The sequence below is a fragment of the Ambystoma mexicanum genome, chromosome 3q (genome assembly GCF_040938575.1).
Source record: "Ambystoma mexicanum isolate Mex_15411 chromosome 3q, UKY_AmexF1_1, whole genome shotgun sequence".
NCBI classification, from domain to species: Eukaryota; Metazoa; Chordata; class Amphibia; order Caudata; family Ambystomatidae; genus Ambystoma; species Ambystoma mexicanum.
In genome coordinates, this window is record NC_090926.1 from 98,708,964 (window position 1) to 98,727,878 (window position 18,915).

At 49.8% G+C, this 18,915-nt stretch overlaps 1 protein-coding gene across 5 annotated transcripts in view; it reads left to right on the plus strand.

Moving 5' to 3' along the window:
* The window catches only part of LOC138582170 (protein D7-like), a 1,409,716-nt gene that overhangs the window by 841,949 nt on the left and 548,852 nt on the right, over nucleotides 1-18,915 (plus strand). The window lies entirely within an intron of this gene.

Consider the following 18,915-nt stretch of genomic DNA (forward strand, 5'->3'; position numbering starts at 1 on the left):
CGGTGCCACATAACCACTTTTTCAGTGAACCTTTCATGTTCTTCTTTGAAAGCCTCATACTTTTCCCAATATCCCATGTTTAGATTTGCATATGAGGGGGCAAATGTGGTGCCCATCGCCATCCCCTGTTTCTGCCTGTAGTACTTCTGATCGAATAGAAAGATGTTATTTGTGAGGCATAAACGGATCATTTCCAGAATCATCTCTGAATGTTTGTTGTAGTTAAGTGATCTGGTATTCAGGTAATGTGCACAAGCTCTCAATCCTTGCTCTTGTCTTATAGAAGTGTATAGTGATACCACATCCATGGTGGCCAGGTTATAGTCTGGTTCGCATGGTAACTCATTGATTTTCAATAAAAAGTCCTTTGTGTCTCTTAGGTAGGAACAGCACAAAAGGGAAGAGTATCTCGTCAATGTACTTTGACATATTTTCGAACAACGATCCCGTTAATGTCACTATCGGCCTTCCTGGAGGTCTCTTGCTGCATTTATGGATTTTGGGAAGAAAGTATATAGTTGGGATGGTTGTGAATGGTTTATAGAGAAACTTGATTTCTTGGTCCTCTAGCATCCCCTTCTCTGTCCATTCATCAATGAATTCTTGTACTTTCAATTCCAAATCTGTGATATGACTTCCAGGTAGTTTTTCATAACGGGTGTTGTTGTTCTATTGGCTTCTTTAATGTACTGTGCTCTATCCATCAATACAATATTCCGACCTTTGTCAGATGCCTTAATGATGCATTCAGGTAGTGTAACGCTCACCTGAATCCCTCGGAGGCGCAGGTCCGGGGTTGGAGATTTCGGTGTCTTCTAGGGTCACGCGCAGGCCTCTGGTAACACCCTGGATAGACCCTCTCCTCACCGTAATTTTGACCTGGAGGGTGAGGTGTCTGCAAGTAGGAGAACAAGGGGTTAATGAATGTCTGGTTGGCCAATCTGACCTTCCCCTTTCCTGGACTCCCCACGTTACTCGTAGGCTGAATGTGCTCACCTTATATAGGTGAAAGCGGAGCTCTCCATCCTGCGTCTGTGCAGGGGTGCTGATGCCAGTTGCTTCACTGGTTAATTGCCCAGCCTCTTGATTGCAGAGGATGAAGTCAGGGAGCAAGGCCGTCGTTAGCTGCACGAACGGTGATTGCTTGAATATGGAGTTTTATTTATATGACCCCTTAAATGTCTCTCGCCATTGCAGGTCCGGTATGTAATTAAGGTAAGCGAGAAGAATGCCGGAGTTCGTGAAGGCACGTAAGTAAAAGAATGTTATGCGAAGTTAAATGCACTTCTTAATGTCTCTTTTCCCTTTTTTCAGGTAGCCGTAGCTGTCGGCGTGGAGATGGACGCCGAGGTACGTGCCGGAGAATGGGCAAGCCGATGACAGCTAGAAGGCACGTGAGTAGTGATGGCGTACAGTGCCCCTAATGATGTCCTTCTTGTTTTAGCAGGTGCGGACAAACAGCGCCTGACGAAGATCGAGGCGTACGTGGCACAGGTAAGCAGAATAATCACGGAGGTTCCCTAACCAATGTCCTTTGTTTCCGCAGGATTGCCGGAGTATGAAGAGTGCGGCACGCGGCCTCGGGATGCTCCGATGGACGAGGTAAGTGCTGCGCTGGTTTTGTATTGTCCTAACCTGGTGTCCTTGTTCTCTTTCAGACGCTGCTGAAGACTGAAGACTGATCTGCCGGGAGGTAAGACTGAAGATTTCTTGTTCACAGATGCAGAAGCTGAAGATTCTCTGGAGCTGACACGGTGAGCGTCCTGCTGCTAGTGCAGAATAACGCGAAGCACGTTGCACTGATCGGGTGTGGTTTAAATAGGCCACTGGAGTGCTTAGGTGTCTCCTTCCACAGCCTCGCCCAGACAAGAAAGAAGTTCCAGCTTCCAGCACAGTTTCAGTATCCAGTCCCAGGGAGTGGTGCTGGCCACACCCAGAAGGTAAAGTAGTTCCAGCCAGGAATGGATGAGGATATCATCCTGCAGGTAAGTGAGCAGCATGGTCTGCAGCAGGTAGGTCCACCCAAGCACCATTCCTCTCAATATGAGCCCGGCGCTTCCTATGCCGGGACTGGGTTCCCTTATGAGCCTGGCGCCACTGGCGCCAGGACAAGGTCCAAAAGGCCCCTGTGGGGACCGGCTGGTGCCTGGAATGGAAGTTGTGACCCTGCTTCCAAGGATGTTGGGCTGGGTCTGACTCCTTGGAGGCAGCGGTCATGACAGGTAGGAGACTCAATTCCTTGAGCGCTTTGTTGTGTGCATTGGTCATATTTGATTTAAATGTTGTGGCCTCTGAGTTTTTTCTTAAGATCTTTAATGACCACATTTTGGAATGCCTCTATATTGCTGCCTATCATCATCGGTGGATTGAACTTAGATTTCGTTTTTAATTTGCTTTTTATATGCCATTACATGTTGATTTCAAGATCTTCTGGATTAATTTCAGTTATCAGAGGTAGCTTCGCCCCCATCCTGTAAGAACATAAGAGTGGATAATGTATTTAGATCTTCCTTGGTCATTGTCTTTCCACCTTGTTTGACACTCTGTTTTTCTTTAGGTGGATTCATTGCGAAAAATTTTACAAGTTTGATTTTTCGAATGAATTTATCCAAATCTATTCTCGTTTGAGGGTAGTGGGGGAAGGGGCAAAAATTAAGTCTCAAGGTCAGTAGTTTCTGGTTGTCAGTCAAAACATGTATTGATAAGTTCACAATGGCCATATCTGTGCTGGCTTGTATGGTGGTCTCTTATGTTTCCCAGGGCAGAGTTGTCTCCTTGAGATAGTCTTTCCCGAATTGTTTGCTCCTCTGCCCCTCCACGTTTTTGTCTTCCTCCTCTTCCTCAGCCACGTGAGTTCCCCCCTCTTGCTTGCTTGCCTGTCCTTCCGTCTTAACAGAGCAAGCGCATCTCTTCTAAAAAATGTAAGCCAATGGTGGGTTCCTCACTTTCACTTTCGGTGACATCAGATTCCGATATTGAGGAATCTTCATTAATTGGTCCAGCGGTTGCACTGTTAGCGCTGTTATCAACTTCTGTGTTTTGACCCTCATTTGGTCCAAACGCCTGGCAAATGTTTACACTTGACTTTTCTCGCAGTCCTCCTTATCTCACAGGAATTTACATTGTTTCCTTGGTTGTATTTCCTCCTCGAAGTTTATATATATATATATATATATCTATATCTGAGGCTTGTGGAATCTGCTTAGATCACATGCTGTGCATAGGCCGACATCTAGTGGAAGCTGCGGAGTATTACAGTTTGTTTTTCGAAACTCAAAAATGGGCATCGACACAGGGCGTGCCAGTAATACTATCCCTAGTGTGACGTCCACTGTACCCAAGATCCCTCATGCGTCTAGGATCCTCAGATTGTTTTTTTCCGCCATACTGGTCGGAAGCATTTTGCTGAGTCCCCTGGCCTTAGCCATATTTTTGCTAAAATTTAAAATAATAATCTATTGACATCCTTCCCCACCCCAACGTCGAACTTCGACACTCGACGCCGGCTGGAGAAGAAATCAACCGTCGGCTGCTGCACGACGGATTTGGGCCTCGGAAGGCCACTGGCCTCGGCCCTGCAAGTAGGGAGAGTGGGGGGTGGTACATACTCTACACTCTTGGTATATAGGTACACCTTATACATTTCCTACACTTAACAGCCCGCTGCCTCAAGGTGCGTATGGAGGGTACCCCTTTTCAATTCTGCCCCAAGTGCAATCGCAAATACCCTTGGGTCGACAGGCACGCCACATGCAATCTCTGCTTGCCGAGGGACCACCCCGAAGCGGACTGCAGAGCGTGTAGTAGGTTTAAACCTAAGACACTTAAGGACCGTTCGACGAAGCGTTGGGCCCACCACGCCAGGCAGGCGGCCATGGCAGCGGAGGGTGCCTTCAGCGATGGCAGCGACGCCGTACTTTCGGACGGCGAGGGCATTACGGCGTCGAAATACAGCCGAGCGCAGGTCCCCGACTTCGGAAGGTCGTCTGGCAGGGCGGCTATGGGGAAGACCCCCGGCGACACAAGCGCTTCACATACTACACACACTAAACACACCAAGTCCAACCGAGACTCGACAACGTCGAGTTCTCGGAAAGAGGCACAGACAGAACGGTCCGATTCGGTGTCCTCTGGGCGCTCTCGATCAAGATCGCCGCATGACTCCAGGCAATCATCCACTCTTGCCAAGAGTGCCTCGCTCCCTAGGCTAACAGAAGTTCGATCGTTGGAAGACGAAGACGACTTCCACCCCCAGGCCGCCCTCCATGAGTCGGAGCTCGCAGTTAAAGCCAGCGAGGCCCCACGCTCGAAGGACAGGGACACCTCTCCCGATCCTCGACGCCAGGCGTCGAAAAACTCCGGAGCCACTAAGGGACAGGGAAACCATTTTTCTACGCACGGGGAGTGGGGAAAACAGCAGAAGAAACTACCTGTGCATTCTTCCACACCTGTGAAACACTCCACCCCCCCCCTAAACAGACAGACAAGCCCAGGTCTGCTGATAGGTCCACAACCAGCAAAGCTACTCAAGAGAAATCCCATAGACTTGCTGAGAGAGTCATTCCCAGTTCCAAAAAATGGTCCAGTGAAGACATAGATAGGGTCATGTCAAGAATGTCTTCTTTGGCTGATTTTTATGATAAAAATCCAGAACATTTCCTCTCGTATGATCCACAAGGGGCCACACCCTCAGGCTCTACTGATCCTAGTCACCCGAGTAAGAAGGCCCGGTTTGAAACTCTGATGAGGTCAGAACCCTTCGAAGTACAACCTTACGCAAGACCATACTCACGGTATCAAGGAGAGGCTTCCTTTTGTGAGGACCAAGAATTTGGTATGATGGAAGAGCAAACCGGGACGGGCTACTATGGGGATGATGAGGACCAGGAAGAAGAAGAGGATGACCCGGAAACATACAGAGTAGATTCCCCGGTAGAGAACGAAGCCCCGGTTACCGACTCCCCGGTCGATAACCAACCCCTCCTAAATGAGGTTCTCGCTCGCACAGCAGAACATTTCCACATTGACACCCACGATGTACGGGAGGAAAGGGACTTCGCAGAAGAGTTAGTGGGAGAAAAGGAGGCCTGTTGCCCAGACCATCCTTATTCTTAAATCCATTCAGCGGAGAATAGATCCGTCCCTGGTGAACCCAAACCTCACCAGAGCAGTCAACCCCAGGGTTGAAAAACTTTTCAGGGCGGCACAGTCTGACCCTCTCTATATAAGAGGACATCTGAAGCCAGACTCCCTAGTTGTCACCAACACTCGTAAGAGGGCTGGGACACCCTTGTCTTCGTCAGAAGCTCCTCCCGACAAGGAGAGCAAAAAACTATACGGTTTCGGCAGGAAGGTAGCCTCAACGTCCGCCTATCAAGCAAGGATTGCTAACTCCACCACCCTGTTGGCCAGCTACAACTGGCATCAGTGGGAAGAAGTCGCGGCACTCATAGCCTCTGCTCCTGAACCGTTAAAGGGCCAATTAGCTCGGATTTCCGCAGAGGGTAGAGCCGTGTCTGGTTGCATTTTGAAAGCAACCTTCGACGCCGCGGACAACGCAGGCAGATTGATAGCGGAGGGCACTCAAGAGACATGCGTGGTTACGGCAGTCTGGTTTTAAAGCAGAAACCCAGGCATCATTATTGGACAAACCGGTGGAAACCGATCTGTTTGGTAAGGCGGTCGAAGACGCACTTAAAAATGCCAAGGACGAATACGAGACACTCAAATCCCTTGGCCAGTTAACCAATAAACCCCCTAACCAGAGAGGGAATAGTAATTTTCGTCGCCCACGCGGCCAAAATTCCCAGAGAGGATCTAACTATTCCCAGGGGCAGGGTACACAGTGGAACAACAACCAACAGTCTACCCAGGGTTACGGCAGAGGTAATAGGAGAGGTCATGGTAAAGGCAGAGGCAGCCCCAGCAAGGGAGGCGGCACGCCTCCACCAAGGCAGTGACGCTCAGTTCAGGGTCCCTTCTCACGCAACCCCAGTAGGGGGACGCATTTCAAACTTCACCCAGGCTTGGGAAGGGATCACATCAGACAGATGAGTGCTGGCAACAGTATCCACAGGATATTGTATAGAGCTACTGCAGCATCCCCGGAACCATCCTCCACGACAAAGAGTACACTCCTTAGAACATCAGAAGATTCTCCTCGAGGAGATCGCCATTCTTCTACAAAAGGACGCGATAGAACTCGTCCCGGGACACCAGGTAAACAAGGGTATTTATTCAACTTACTTCCTTGTGCCAAAGAAAGACTTGACAATGCGCCCAGTATTGGACTTACGGCCTGCCAACAAGTATGTCAAGCCCCAAAAATTTCATATGACCACGCTACAAGAGGTAATCCCCCTCCTAAAAAAGGGGGATTACATGGCAACCTTGGATATGAAAGATGCTTATTTTCATATTTCCATGTTCCCAGCGCACAGAAAGTACTTGCGCTTCAAGGTGGACAGTCGACACTACCAATTCAAGGTACTGCCCTTCGGGATAGCTTCAGCACCAAGGGTATTCACCAAGGTACTGGGGTTGGCGGCTGCACACCTACGCAGGGAGGCAATCCCAGTGTACCCTTATCTGGACGACGGGCTCATAACGGGGGAAACCCCAGGAATTTGCAGGACAAACATTCAAAGGACTATCAACCTCCTCCACGAGTTAGGCTTCTCGATCAACGAGAAGAAGTCAAGCCTGGTGCCAAACACCTCAAAACAATTCCTAGGAGCAATCCTGGATACCCAGGAGGGGTTGACCTTTCCTTCAGAAGAAAGAATTCGGAATATACTACTGCAAATTCCGCATTATCAGTCCGGTCAACAAATAACAGTATGCAAAGCAATGCGTTTACTGGGCATGATGGCGTCATGTACTTACCTGGTCCCCCACTGCGCGCCTGCGTCCCATGCAGGAATGGTTGGCGAAACAGTGGTCTCAGGCAAGTGGTCAGTGGGACGATCTAGTGGTCGTTTCGCCAACACTGGTACAAAGCCTTTCTTGGTGGACAAGAGAGACTCTCGCACAGGGGAAACCCTTTTACGATCCCGAAGTACAGGCAGTAGTCACTACAGATGCATGTCTGACTGGGTGGGGAGCTCACCTTCTCCACAACACAGCTCAGGGTCTCTGGTCTCACTCAGTGGCCAAGAACTACATCAACCTGCTAGAGCTTCTGGCAGTATTCAGAGCGCTTCAGGCGTTCGAGCCCCACCTACTAAACTTGTCAGTGCAAATCCGGACGGACAGCACTACAGCCATGTTCTACCTGAACAAGCAAGGAGGGACTCGCTCGCCAAATCTGTCCAAGCTTGCCCAGAAAATCTGGATATGGGCACTCAGACGGAACATCTTCCTGTCATCACAACATGTTCCAGGGGAGCTCAATTCCCTAGCGGATGCTCTGAGCAGAGACTCCCTTCCAGAGGAACACGAATGGGTTCTACACAGAGGTCGTAGAAGATATCTTCTTTCAGTGGGGTTTCCCCACTATAGGCCTATTCGCCACAAGCGAAAACAGACAATGCCCAGGATTTGCATCCAGGTTCCCCCAACCAGACTCCCAGGTGAATGTCCTGTGGATGAACTGGTCAGGGATGTTTGCGTACGCTTTTCCACCAACTCCTCTCCAGGAAAGTGGTGAACAAGATGAACAGAGAGTCGATGACGCTCGTCCTAGTTGCTCCCATGTGGGCAAGACAACCGTGGTTCCCAGACCTACGCAGGATGGCGGTGTGCGAGCCCATCAAACTTCCAGCCTGGTACAACCTATTGTCCCGGCACCAAGGTCAAACAGTGCACCAGCAACCCAACTCAATGAACCTGGCAGCATGGCTCCTGAGGTCATAGAGTTTGGACACCTCAATTTGCCACAGAGGTGTATGGACATCCTAAAGGAATCTAGGAAACCAAACACAAGGCACTGTTACTTTGACAAGTGGAAGAGGTTCGTTATCTGGTGCCAGAATAAACAAATCAACCCAGTTGATTGCACTCCTTCCACTATTGTTACATACATACTCCACCTGCTAGATGCAGGATTGGTTTTTAACTCACTGAAAGTACACCTGGCAGCCCTGTCGGCTTACACCACTTCCCATAGCAAGGTTTTGTGGTGGAAAGTACCAGTAGTTAAAGCCTTCATGGAAGGAGTAAAGAGACTTCACCCTCCTATTTCAAACCCACCACCAGGGTGGGACCTTAATGTGGTGCTAGCCAAGCTCATGGGCCCCCCTTTCGAACCCATGCATAAGAGCAGTCTCAAACACCTGACTTATAAAACGGCCTTCTTAGTAGCTATTACTTCTATAAGAAGGGTCAGTGAAATTCAGGCTCTGTCAGTGCAGGATCCCTTCTTTACTGTCCATAAAGACAAACTGGTTTTACGCACACACCCTAGGTTCTCACCTAAATTTATATCAAAATTCCATGTAAACCAGTCCATCGAGCTTCCGGCTTTCTTCCAGAACCCGCAAAGCTCGGTTGAGGTGAAACTACACACCCTAGATGTGCGTAGGGCGGTCCTCTATGTAAATAAAACCAGACCGCTAAGAAAAACAGATCACTGTTTGTCTCCGTAGCTACAGGCAGAGAGGGGGATCGCGTCTCTAAAGGTGCCATCTCGAAGTGGATTATTAACTGTATCCAGCTGTGTTACTCACGCTCTGAAAGAACTCTGCCTTTCATGCCAAGAGCCCACTCTACTAGAGGCATTGGGGCCACTCTGGCTTTCATTGCAAATGTACCCCTTGACACCATTTGCAAAGCAGCTACTTGGAGCTCTATTCACACTTTTACTCAGCATTACTGCATTGACACCCATTCCAAGGCAGATACACAAGTGGGACAAGCAGTTCTAAGACACTTATTTGCTCATGACCCTTCTCACATCCCACCTCCTTCTTCTGGTACTGCTCGCTAATCTATGCACAGCATGTGATCTAAGCAGATTCCACAAGCCTCAGAAGGGATACATTACTCACCGTAATCGTATTTCTGATGCTTGTATCTGCTTAGATTCACATGTGACCCACCCTTCCTCCCCTCCGAGAGAAGGCGCATGATTGCTTGTAGTCTTACTTTTCTGTCTATCTGCTTGGATTATCTGTACTCACGCTACTCCTCATGCTACCTCATGTCAGAAAAAATACAATCTGAGGATCCTAGACGCGTGAGGGATCTTGGGTACAGTGGACGTCACACAAGGGATAGTATTACTGGCACGCCCTGTGTTGACGCCCATTTTCGAGTTTCTAAAAACAAACTGTAATACTCCGCTGCTTCCACTAGATGTCGGCCTATGCACAGCATGTGAATCTAAGCAGATACAAGCATCAGAAATACGATTACGGTGAGTAATGTATCATATATATATATTTCTGAGGCTTGTGGAATCTGCTTAGATCACATGCTGTGCATAGGCCGACATCTAGTGGAAGCTGCGGAGTATTACAGTTTGTTTTTCGAAGTCGAAAAATGGGCGTCGACACAGGGCGTGCCAGTAATACTATCCCTAGTGTGACGTCCCCTGTACCCATGATCCCTCACGCGTCTAGGATCCCCAGATTGTTTTTTTCCGCCATTCTGGTCGGAAGCACTTCATCGGAGTCCCCTGGCTTTGCCATATTTTCACTCTAAACTAATTCTAATTTGCCCCGTTTGGCCAACCTTTCGTCGATCAACATCTCGACGCCGAACCGGGGAGGAGATCAACGTCGAATACCCGACGGATTGGGCCTTGAGGCTTCCGCCTCGGCTCGGGCCTGGGCCGCTGGCCTCGGCCCTACAAGTAGGGAGAGTGGGGGTGGTACACTTCCACACTCGACACCTTATTACCTACACACACTTGCCCACTGCCCACAGGCGCGTATGGAGGGTACGCCCTTTCAGTTTTGCCCCAAGTGTAATAAGAAATACCCTTGGGTAGATAAGCACGCTACGTGCAACCTTTGCCTACCCAGAGACCACCCCGAGACGGGTTGCAGGGCCTGTAGCAGGTTTAAGGCAAAAACTCTTAAGGACCGCTCCACCAAGCGTTGGGCCCACCACGCCAAGCTAGCAGCTATGGAGGCGGAGGGTACCTTCAGCGACGGCAGCGACGCCGAACTTTCGGACGGCGAGGGCACCAAGGCGTCGAAGGACAGCCGAACGCACGTCCCCGGCCTCGGAAGGTCGTCCGTCCCGGCGACTATGGGGAAGTCCCCCGGCGACAAAAGCGTTACACATACACACGCTAAACACAAAAAATCCACCCGAGATTCGACGTTGTCGAAACCTCGGAAAGAGGCACAGAAGGAGCGGTCCGAAAGGACGTCCTCTGGGCGGTCCCGGTCGAGGTCGCCGCACGACGTCAGGCAAGCCTCCACACTTGCACAGAGTGCCTCGACCATTAATATCCCGGAAGATCAATCGTCCGGAGACGAACACGACTTCCACCCCCAGACTGCACCCCAGGAAAAGGGTACATCACTTGGGAGTAAAGAGGGGCCAGTTTCGAAGGCTAGTTCGAAAGACAGGGATTCCACCTCCGATCCTCGACGCCAGGCGTCGAAAGATAAGGGAAAGGGGAAACACACTTCCACCCACGGGGAAGGGGGTAAACAGCAAAGGAAACAACCCTTGCAGTCCTCCACTACAAAAGAACTGACCAAGTCTTCTCAGGGCCAATCCATAGAAAGTCCCAGCAAGGTCACCCCAAGCTCAAAACTCTGGTCATGCGAGGACATTGACAGAGTAATGTCAAGGATGTCTTCCTTGGCGAATTTTTTCGAAAGACACCCTGAACAACTCCTAGCTTTAAACCCTCAGGAAGATTCTCCCTCAGGGTCAAGGGACCCTATCCCCTCAAATAAAAGACCCCGGGTCGAGACACCATTTAGGCCTTTAGACCCCATCGAGGTCCAACCCTATTCTTACCTCTTCCCTACAGACCAAGGAAACTCTTCCCTTATAGAAGGTCAGGAAATTAACACGCCAGAAGATCCTGCAGGATCAGATTATTACGGCGAAGACGAAGACGAGGATGAGCCAGAAAATAGCCCAGATATTTTCAGAATGGACTCACCAGTCGAAAGGGAAGCCCCAGTGTCTGACTCCCCAATAGATAATCAGCCCCTCCTGAATGAACTGCTCTTTCGGGCAGCTAACCACTTCCACATAGACACACAAGGTGTCCAGGAAGAAAGGGACTTTGCGGAAGAACTAATAGGGGAAAGGAAGCCAGTAGCCCAGACCATTCCCATCCTAAAATCTGTTCAACGCAGAATAGCACCATCCCTTGTCAACCCAAACCTGACAAGACCTGTGAATCCGAGAGTGGAGAAGCTGTTTAAAGCAGCCCAGTCGGACCCCCTATATATTAGAGGTCAACTTAAGCCAGACTCTCTAGTAGTAACCAACACCCGCAAAAGAGCTGGTACACCATTATCTTCCTCTGAGGCTCCCCCCGACAAAGAAAGTAAAAAACTTTATGGTTTTGGCAGGAAAGTAGCTTCCACGGCAGCCTACCAAGCCAGAATCGCGAATTCCACCACACTGTTGGCTAGCTACAACTGTCACCAGTGGGAAGAAGTGGCAGCACTAATAGACTCTGCTCCCGAACCCCTTAAAAGCCAGCTAGCTCGCATTTGTGCGGAAGGAAGGAACGTGTCAGGCTGCACTGTAAAAGCAACTCTGGACGCCGCTGACAATGCGGGTAGACTTATAGCAGAGGGGACTGTCATCAAAAGGCATGCTTGGTTGAGGCAGTCGGGATTCAAAGCAGAAACACAAGCTGCGCTCTTAGACAAACCAGTGGAAAGTGATCTCCTGTTTGGGAAGGCAGTCGAGGACGCTCTAAAAAACGCTAAGGAAGAATTCGACACCCTCAAATCCCTTGGCCAGTTAACTACCAAACCACCTAACCAAAGAGGGAATGGCAATTTTCGTCGCACCCGCGGCCAAAATTCCAATAGAGGAAATAGCTACTCCCACACCCAGGGTACACAGTGGAACACCAGCTCACAACAGTCTACCCAGGCGTATGGTAGGGGTAGTAAAAGAGGACGTGGTAGAGGCAGAGGCAGCCCCAGTAAAGGAGGAGGCACGCCTCCACCAAAGCAGTGACGCTCAGTTCAGGGTCCCTTCCCATGCAACCCCAGTAGGGGGACGAATATCAAGTTTCACCCAGGCATGGGAAGGGATAACATCCGACAGATGGGTGCTGTCAACAGTATCCAATGGGTACTGCATAGAACTACTGCAACGTCCCCTAAACCATCCTCCAAGACAAAAAGTCCACTCTTTACAACATCAGAAGATCCTCCTCGAGGAGATCGCCATTCTGCTAGAAAAGGACGCGATAGAACTCGTCCCGGGACACCAGGTAAACAAGGGTATCTATTCAACTTACTTCCTTGTGCCAAAGAAAGATTTAACAATGCGCCCAGTTTTAGACTTACGGCCTGCCAACAAGTATGTCAAGCCCCAAAAATTCCGTATGACCACACTACAAGAGGTAATCCCACTCCTAAAAAAGGGGGATTACATGGCAACCTTGGATATGAAAGATGCCTATTTTCATATTTCCATGCTCCCGGCGCACAGAAAATACTTGCGCTTCAAGGTGGACAGTCGCCACTACCAATTCAAGGTACTGCCCTTCGGGATAGCTTCTGCACCAAGGGTATTCACCAAGGTACTGGCGGTGGCAGCTGCACACCTACGCAGGGAGGCAATCCCAGTGTACCCTTATCTGGACGACTGGCTCATAACGGGGGAAACCCCAGGAATCTGCAGGTCAAACATTCAGAGGACCATCGACCTCCTCCACGAATTAGGCTTCTCCATCAACGAGAAAAAGTCAAGTCTGGTGCCAAGCACCTCAAAACAGTTTCTAGAAGCTATCCTAGATACTCAGAAAGAATTGACCTTCCCTTCGGAAGAAAGAATTCGGAACATACTTCTGCAAATTCCGCATTATCAGTCAGGTCAACAGATAACAGTACGCAAAGCTATGCGGTTACTCGGCATGATGGCGTCATGCATTTACCTGGTCCCCCACGCGCGTCTGCGCATGCGTCCCATGCAGGAATGGTTGGCGAAACAGTGGTCTCAGGCAAGTGGTCAGTGGGACGATCTAGTGGTCGTTTCGCCAACACTCGTACAGAACCTACACTGGTGGACAAGAGAGAATCTCGCAAAGGGGAAACCCTTTTACGATCCCGAAGTACAGGCAGTGGTAACTACAGATGCATGCCTGACGGGGTGGGGAGCTCACCATCTCCACCACACAGCTCAGGGTCTCTGGTCTCACTCAGTAGCCAAGAACCACATCAATCTGCTAGAGCTTCTGGCAGTATTCCGAGCGCTGCAGGCGTTCGAGCCCCATCTACTAAACTTGTCGGTGCAGATCAGGACGGACAGCACGACAGCCATGTTCTATCTGAACAAGCAAGGAGGGACTCGTTCGCCAAATCTGTCCAAGCTTGCCCAGAAAATATGGAGATGGGCACTCAGACGGAACATCTTCCTGTCATCGCAACATGTTCCAGGGGAGCTCAATTCCCTAGCGGATGCTCTAAGCAGAGACTCCCTCCCAGAAGAACACGAATGGGTCCTTCACAAAGACGTAGTAGAAGATCTCTTCTCTCAGTGGGGTTTCCCCACTATAGACCTATTCGCCACAAGCGAAAACAAACAATGCCCAGGATTTGCATCCAGGTTCCCACAACCGGACTCCCAGGGGAATGCCCTGTGGATGAACTGGTCAGGGATGTTTGCGTACGCTTTCCCACCAACTCCTCTCATCAGGAAGGTGGTGTACAAGATGAACAAGGAATCGATGACGCTCATCCTAGTTGCTCCCATGTGGGCGAGACAACCATGGTTTCCACACCTACGCAGGATGGCGGTATGCGAGCCCATCAGACTCCCAGCCTGGTACAACCTTCTGTCCCAGCAACAAGGTCAAACAGTGCATCAGGAACCCAACTCTATGAACCTAGCAGCATGGCTCCTGAAGTCATAGAGTTTGGACATCTCAAATTACCACAGAGGTGTATGGACATTCTAAAAGAGTCTAGGAAACCAAATACAAGGCACTGTTACTTTGACAAGTGGAAAAGATTCGTTATCTGGTGCCAGAGTAAACAAATCAACCCGGTTGATTGCACTCCTTCCAACGTTGTAACATACATGCTCCACCTGCTGGATGCAGGGTTGGTTTTTAACTCTCTGAAAGTACACCTGGCAGCCCTCTCAGCCTACACCACATCCCATAACAAGGTTTCGTGGTGGAAAGTACCAGTGGTTAAAGCCTTCATGGAAGGAGTAAAGAGACTTCACCCTCCTATCTCGAACCCACCGCCAGGATGGGATCTCAATGTGGTGCTATCTAAGCTCATGGGGCCCCCCTTCGAACCCATGCATAAAAGTAGTCTCAAACACCTGACTTATAAAACGGCCTTCTTAGTAGCCATTACCTCCATAAGAAGGGTCAGTGAAATTCAGGCTCTGTCAGTGCAAGATCCTTTCTTTACTATCCACAAGGACAAACTGGTTTTACGCACACACCCTAGATTCTCACCAAAATTCATATCCAAGTTCCATGTAAACCAGTCCATCGAGCTTCCGGCTTTCTTCCAAAACCCACAAAGCTCAGCTGAGGTGAAACTACACACCCTAGATGTGCGTAGGGCGGTCTTATACTATGTAAATAAAACCAGACCGCTAAGGAAAACAGATCAACTGTTTGTCTCCGTAGCTACAGGCAGAGAGGGGGATCGCGTCTCTAAGGGCGCTATCTCAAAGTGGATTATCAACTGTATACAGCTGTGTTACTCTCTTTCTGAAAAAACTCTGCCTTTTACGCCAAGGGCCCACTCTACCAGAGGCATTGGGGCCACTCTGGCTTTCATTGCAAATGTTCCCCTTGACACCATTTGCAAAGCAGCTACTTGGAGCTCTATTCACACTTTTACTCAGCATTACTGCATTGACACTCATTCCAAGGCAGATACACAAGTGGGACAAGCGGTTCTAAGACACCTGTTTGCTCATGACCCTTCTCACATCCCACCTCCTTCTTCTGGTACTGCTCGCTAATCTATGCACAGCATGTGATCTAAGCAGATTCCACAAGCCTCAGAAGGGATACATTACTCACCGTAATCGTATTTCTGATGCTTGTATCTGCTTAGATTCACATGCGACCCACCCTTCCTCCCCTCCGAGAGAAGGCGCATGGTTGCTTGTAGTCTTACCTTTCTGTCTATCTGCTTGGACTATCTGTACTCACGCTACTCCTCATGCTACCTCATGTCAGGAAAAACACAATCTGGGGATCCTAGACGCGTGAGGGATCATGGGTACAGGGGACGTCACACTAGGGATAGTATTACTGGCACGCCCTGTGTCGACGCCCATTTTTCGACTTCGAAAAACAAACTGTAATACTCCGCAGCTTCCACTAGATGTCGGCCTATGCACAGCATGTGAATCTAAGCAGATACAAGCATCAGAAATACGATTACGGTGAGTAATGTATCCCATATATATATATATATATATATATTATACACACACACAAGCGGCGAGATTTGCCGCGAAACGCGTGAACGCCCGAAAACGCTCCTTTTTTTTTTTTTTTTTTTTTTTTTTTTTTTTTTTGCACTATGGGAGTGCCATATTTTGATGGCCTGCAATTTTTACTTTTACATTTTGCTTGCTTTGTTGTAAGGATCTAAATAAAGAACTTTTTTCTACCAATTGACTTGACATTTTGGCATCCGGATATTTTGACCAAAACGACTGAAGAGTGCCACTCACTTTGCCTGATGGAAATCAGTGCCCCAAAGAGAGAGAGAGAGAGATATATATATTTTCTGAGGCTTGTGGAATCTGCTTAGATCACATGCTGTGCATAGGCCGACATCTAGTGGAAGCTGCAGAGTATTAGTTTGTTTTACTCTCCCTAGTGACGTCCACTGTACCCATGATCCCTCACGCGTATAGGACCCTCAGATTGTTTTTTTCCGCCATACTGGACGGAAGCATTCCGCGGAGTTCCCTGGCTTTCAGCCATATTTTTCTAAATATCATATTTCCCCCTTTCTTCCACTCCCACGTCGAGTCATCGAAGTTTGAGGTTCGACACCGGCCCAGAAAAGAAACAACCATCGAGAGCTGCACGACAGACTTTGGGCCTCGGAAGGCCTCTGGCCTCGGCCCGGGCCTTGGAAGGCCTCTGGCCTCGGCCCTGCAAGTAGGGAGAGTGGGGGGTGGAAACATACTCTACACTCATATATATATATATATTTTCCTACACACACTAGCCCGCTGCCACAGGGTGTGTATGGAGGGTACCCCTTTCAAATTCTGCCCCAAGTGCAACCACAAGTATCCTTGGGTTGACAAACACGCCACCTGTAACCTCTGCTTGCCGAGGGACCACCCGAGGCGAACTGTAGAGTGTGTAGCCGGTTCAAGGCTAAGACACTAAAAGACCGCTCGACCAAACGTTGGGCCCACCACGCCAGGCAACGCAAGGCCATGGAAGCAGAGGGCACCTTCAGTGACGCAGCAACGCCGTACTTTCGGACGGCGAGGGCAACGAGGTGTCGAAATAGACGACCAAGCGCAAGTCCACGACCTCGGAAGACTGTCTGGCAGGGCAGTTATGGGGAACACACCCGGCGACACAAGTGCTACCCACACCACTTCCACACCTAAACATTTGAAGTCCAACCGAGACTTGACGCGCGTGTCGAGGTCTCGGAAAGAGGCACACAAAGAGCGGTCCACCGAATCGGTGTCCCCTGGGCGTTCTCGGTCAAGATCGCCTCACGACACCAGGCAACCTTCCACAGTTGTCAAAAGCGCCTCACTCACCAAAGTCATGGAGGTATGCTCGTCGGACGAAGCTGACCGCCAGCCCCAGGCCACTCACCAGGAGTCGGCTACAGCAGTCCGTTCGGCGGCTGCTTCTGAATCCTGACGTCCTCCCTGTAAGGAAAGGGACACTACCCCCAAATCTCGACGCCAGGCGTCGAAAAGCACTGAGAGGGTAAAAACACCAGAGAAACACACTTCCACTCATGGGGAAGGGGGGAAACAGCAGAAGAAACCATCTCACCCTTCTTATGCACCACAGTTCCATAAAGACAGCTCTAAGTCTTCTGATAAGCATCTAGCCAAGACCCCTGCACAGGCCCATAGGTCCAGTCAAGTCATAGAAGGGGAACACTCTCGAAAGTCATTTCCAGTTCCAAGAAATGGACCAGTGAAGATATAGACAGGGTTATGACTAGAATGTCCTCCCTAGCAGACTTCTACTCCAAGAACCCAGAACACTTCCTCACCTATACCCCTGACGATGCTACTCCCTCAGGATCTAGGGACCCGCAGGCCCCTGGTAAGAAACCTCGGTTTGAGACCCCAACGTAAGGTCTGTCTTCAGACCCTTTTTACATCCAACCTTACACCCAGTATATTGAGGATCCAGACTTGGTAACGTTGGACGACCAAACTGGGGTGGGCTGTTATGGGGATGACGAGGACCAAGAGGAGGAGGAAGACGACCCAGAAGTCTACAGAATAGACTCCCCTGTAGGCAAAGAACCTCAAGTTACCGACTCTCCAGTCGACAACCAGCCCCTCCTAAATGAGGTCTTAACTAAAGTGGCAGAACACTGCTGCATAGACACTCGGGGAGGATAGGAGGAGAAGGACTTTGCTGAGGAACTAGTGGGAGAAAAGAAACCCATTGTCCCAGCCATTCCAATTCTCAAGTCCATCCAACGGAGAATCGATCCTTCCCTTCTCAATCCTAACCTCACAATCGAGAAATTGTTCAGGGCAGCCCAATCAGACCCGCTTTACATAAGGGGTCAATTGAAGCCTGACTCCCTGGTAGTTACTAATACCCAGAAGAGGGCGGGAACATCTCTATCATCATCATCTGAGGCTCCCCTGGACAAGGAGAGCAAGAGAATCTACGGGTTGGGAAGGAAGGTAGCCTCCACTTCCGCTTACCAGGCAAGGATTGCCAACTCCACCACTCTGCTGGCTAGTTCCAACTTCCACCAGTGGGAGCAAGTAGCTGCCCTCATCGACTCCGCACCGGAACCTTTAAAGGGCCAGTTGGCCCAGGTCGCGTCGGAGGGGAGAGCTGTGTCCGGTTACATCCTTAAAGCAACCTTTGATGCCGCAGATAACGCAGGCAGGCTAATAGCAGAGAGCACTGTCATTAAAGAGGCGTGCTTGGTTAAGACAGTCAGGGTTTAAACCCGAGACACAAGCATCCTTAATCGACATGCCGGTGGAACCTTATCTGCTGTTTAGCAAAGCAGTAGAGGACGCATTAAATACTGCCAAAGACGAGTATGATACTCTGAAATCCTGGGACAGTTGACCAACAAGCCCGCTAATCAAAGAGGCAATAGTAATTTTCGTCGTCCACGTGGCCAAAATTCACAAAGAGGCTGCAGTTATTCACAGGGACAGGGTACTTCATGGGGTAATAACCAGCAGTCTACCCAAAGTTACAGCAGAGGAAACCGGAGGGGCCGTGGTAAGGGTAGAGGCAGCCCCAGCAGAGGCGGCACGCCTCCCGCAAAACAGTGAAGCCGCGCTCAGGGTCCCTTCTCACGCATTCCCAGTAGGGGGGATGCATTTCCAACTTCACCCAAGCTTGGGAAGGGATCACATCAGACAGATGGGTGCTGTCCACAGTATACTGCATAGAACTGCTCGAGCGTTCCCCGAAACCACCCTCCACGTCAAGATGCATTCCTTGGACCACCAAAAGATCCTCCTCAAGGAGATTGTCCATCTTCTAGCAAAGGATGCGATAGAACTCGTCCCGGGCAACCAGGTAAACAAGGGTATTTATTCAACTTACTTCCTTGTGCCAAAAAAAAGATTTGACAATGC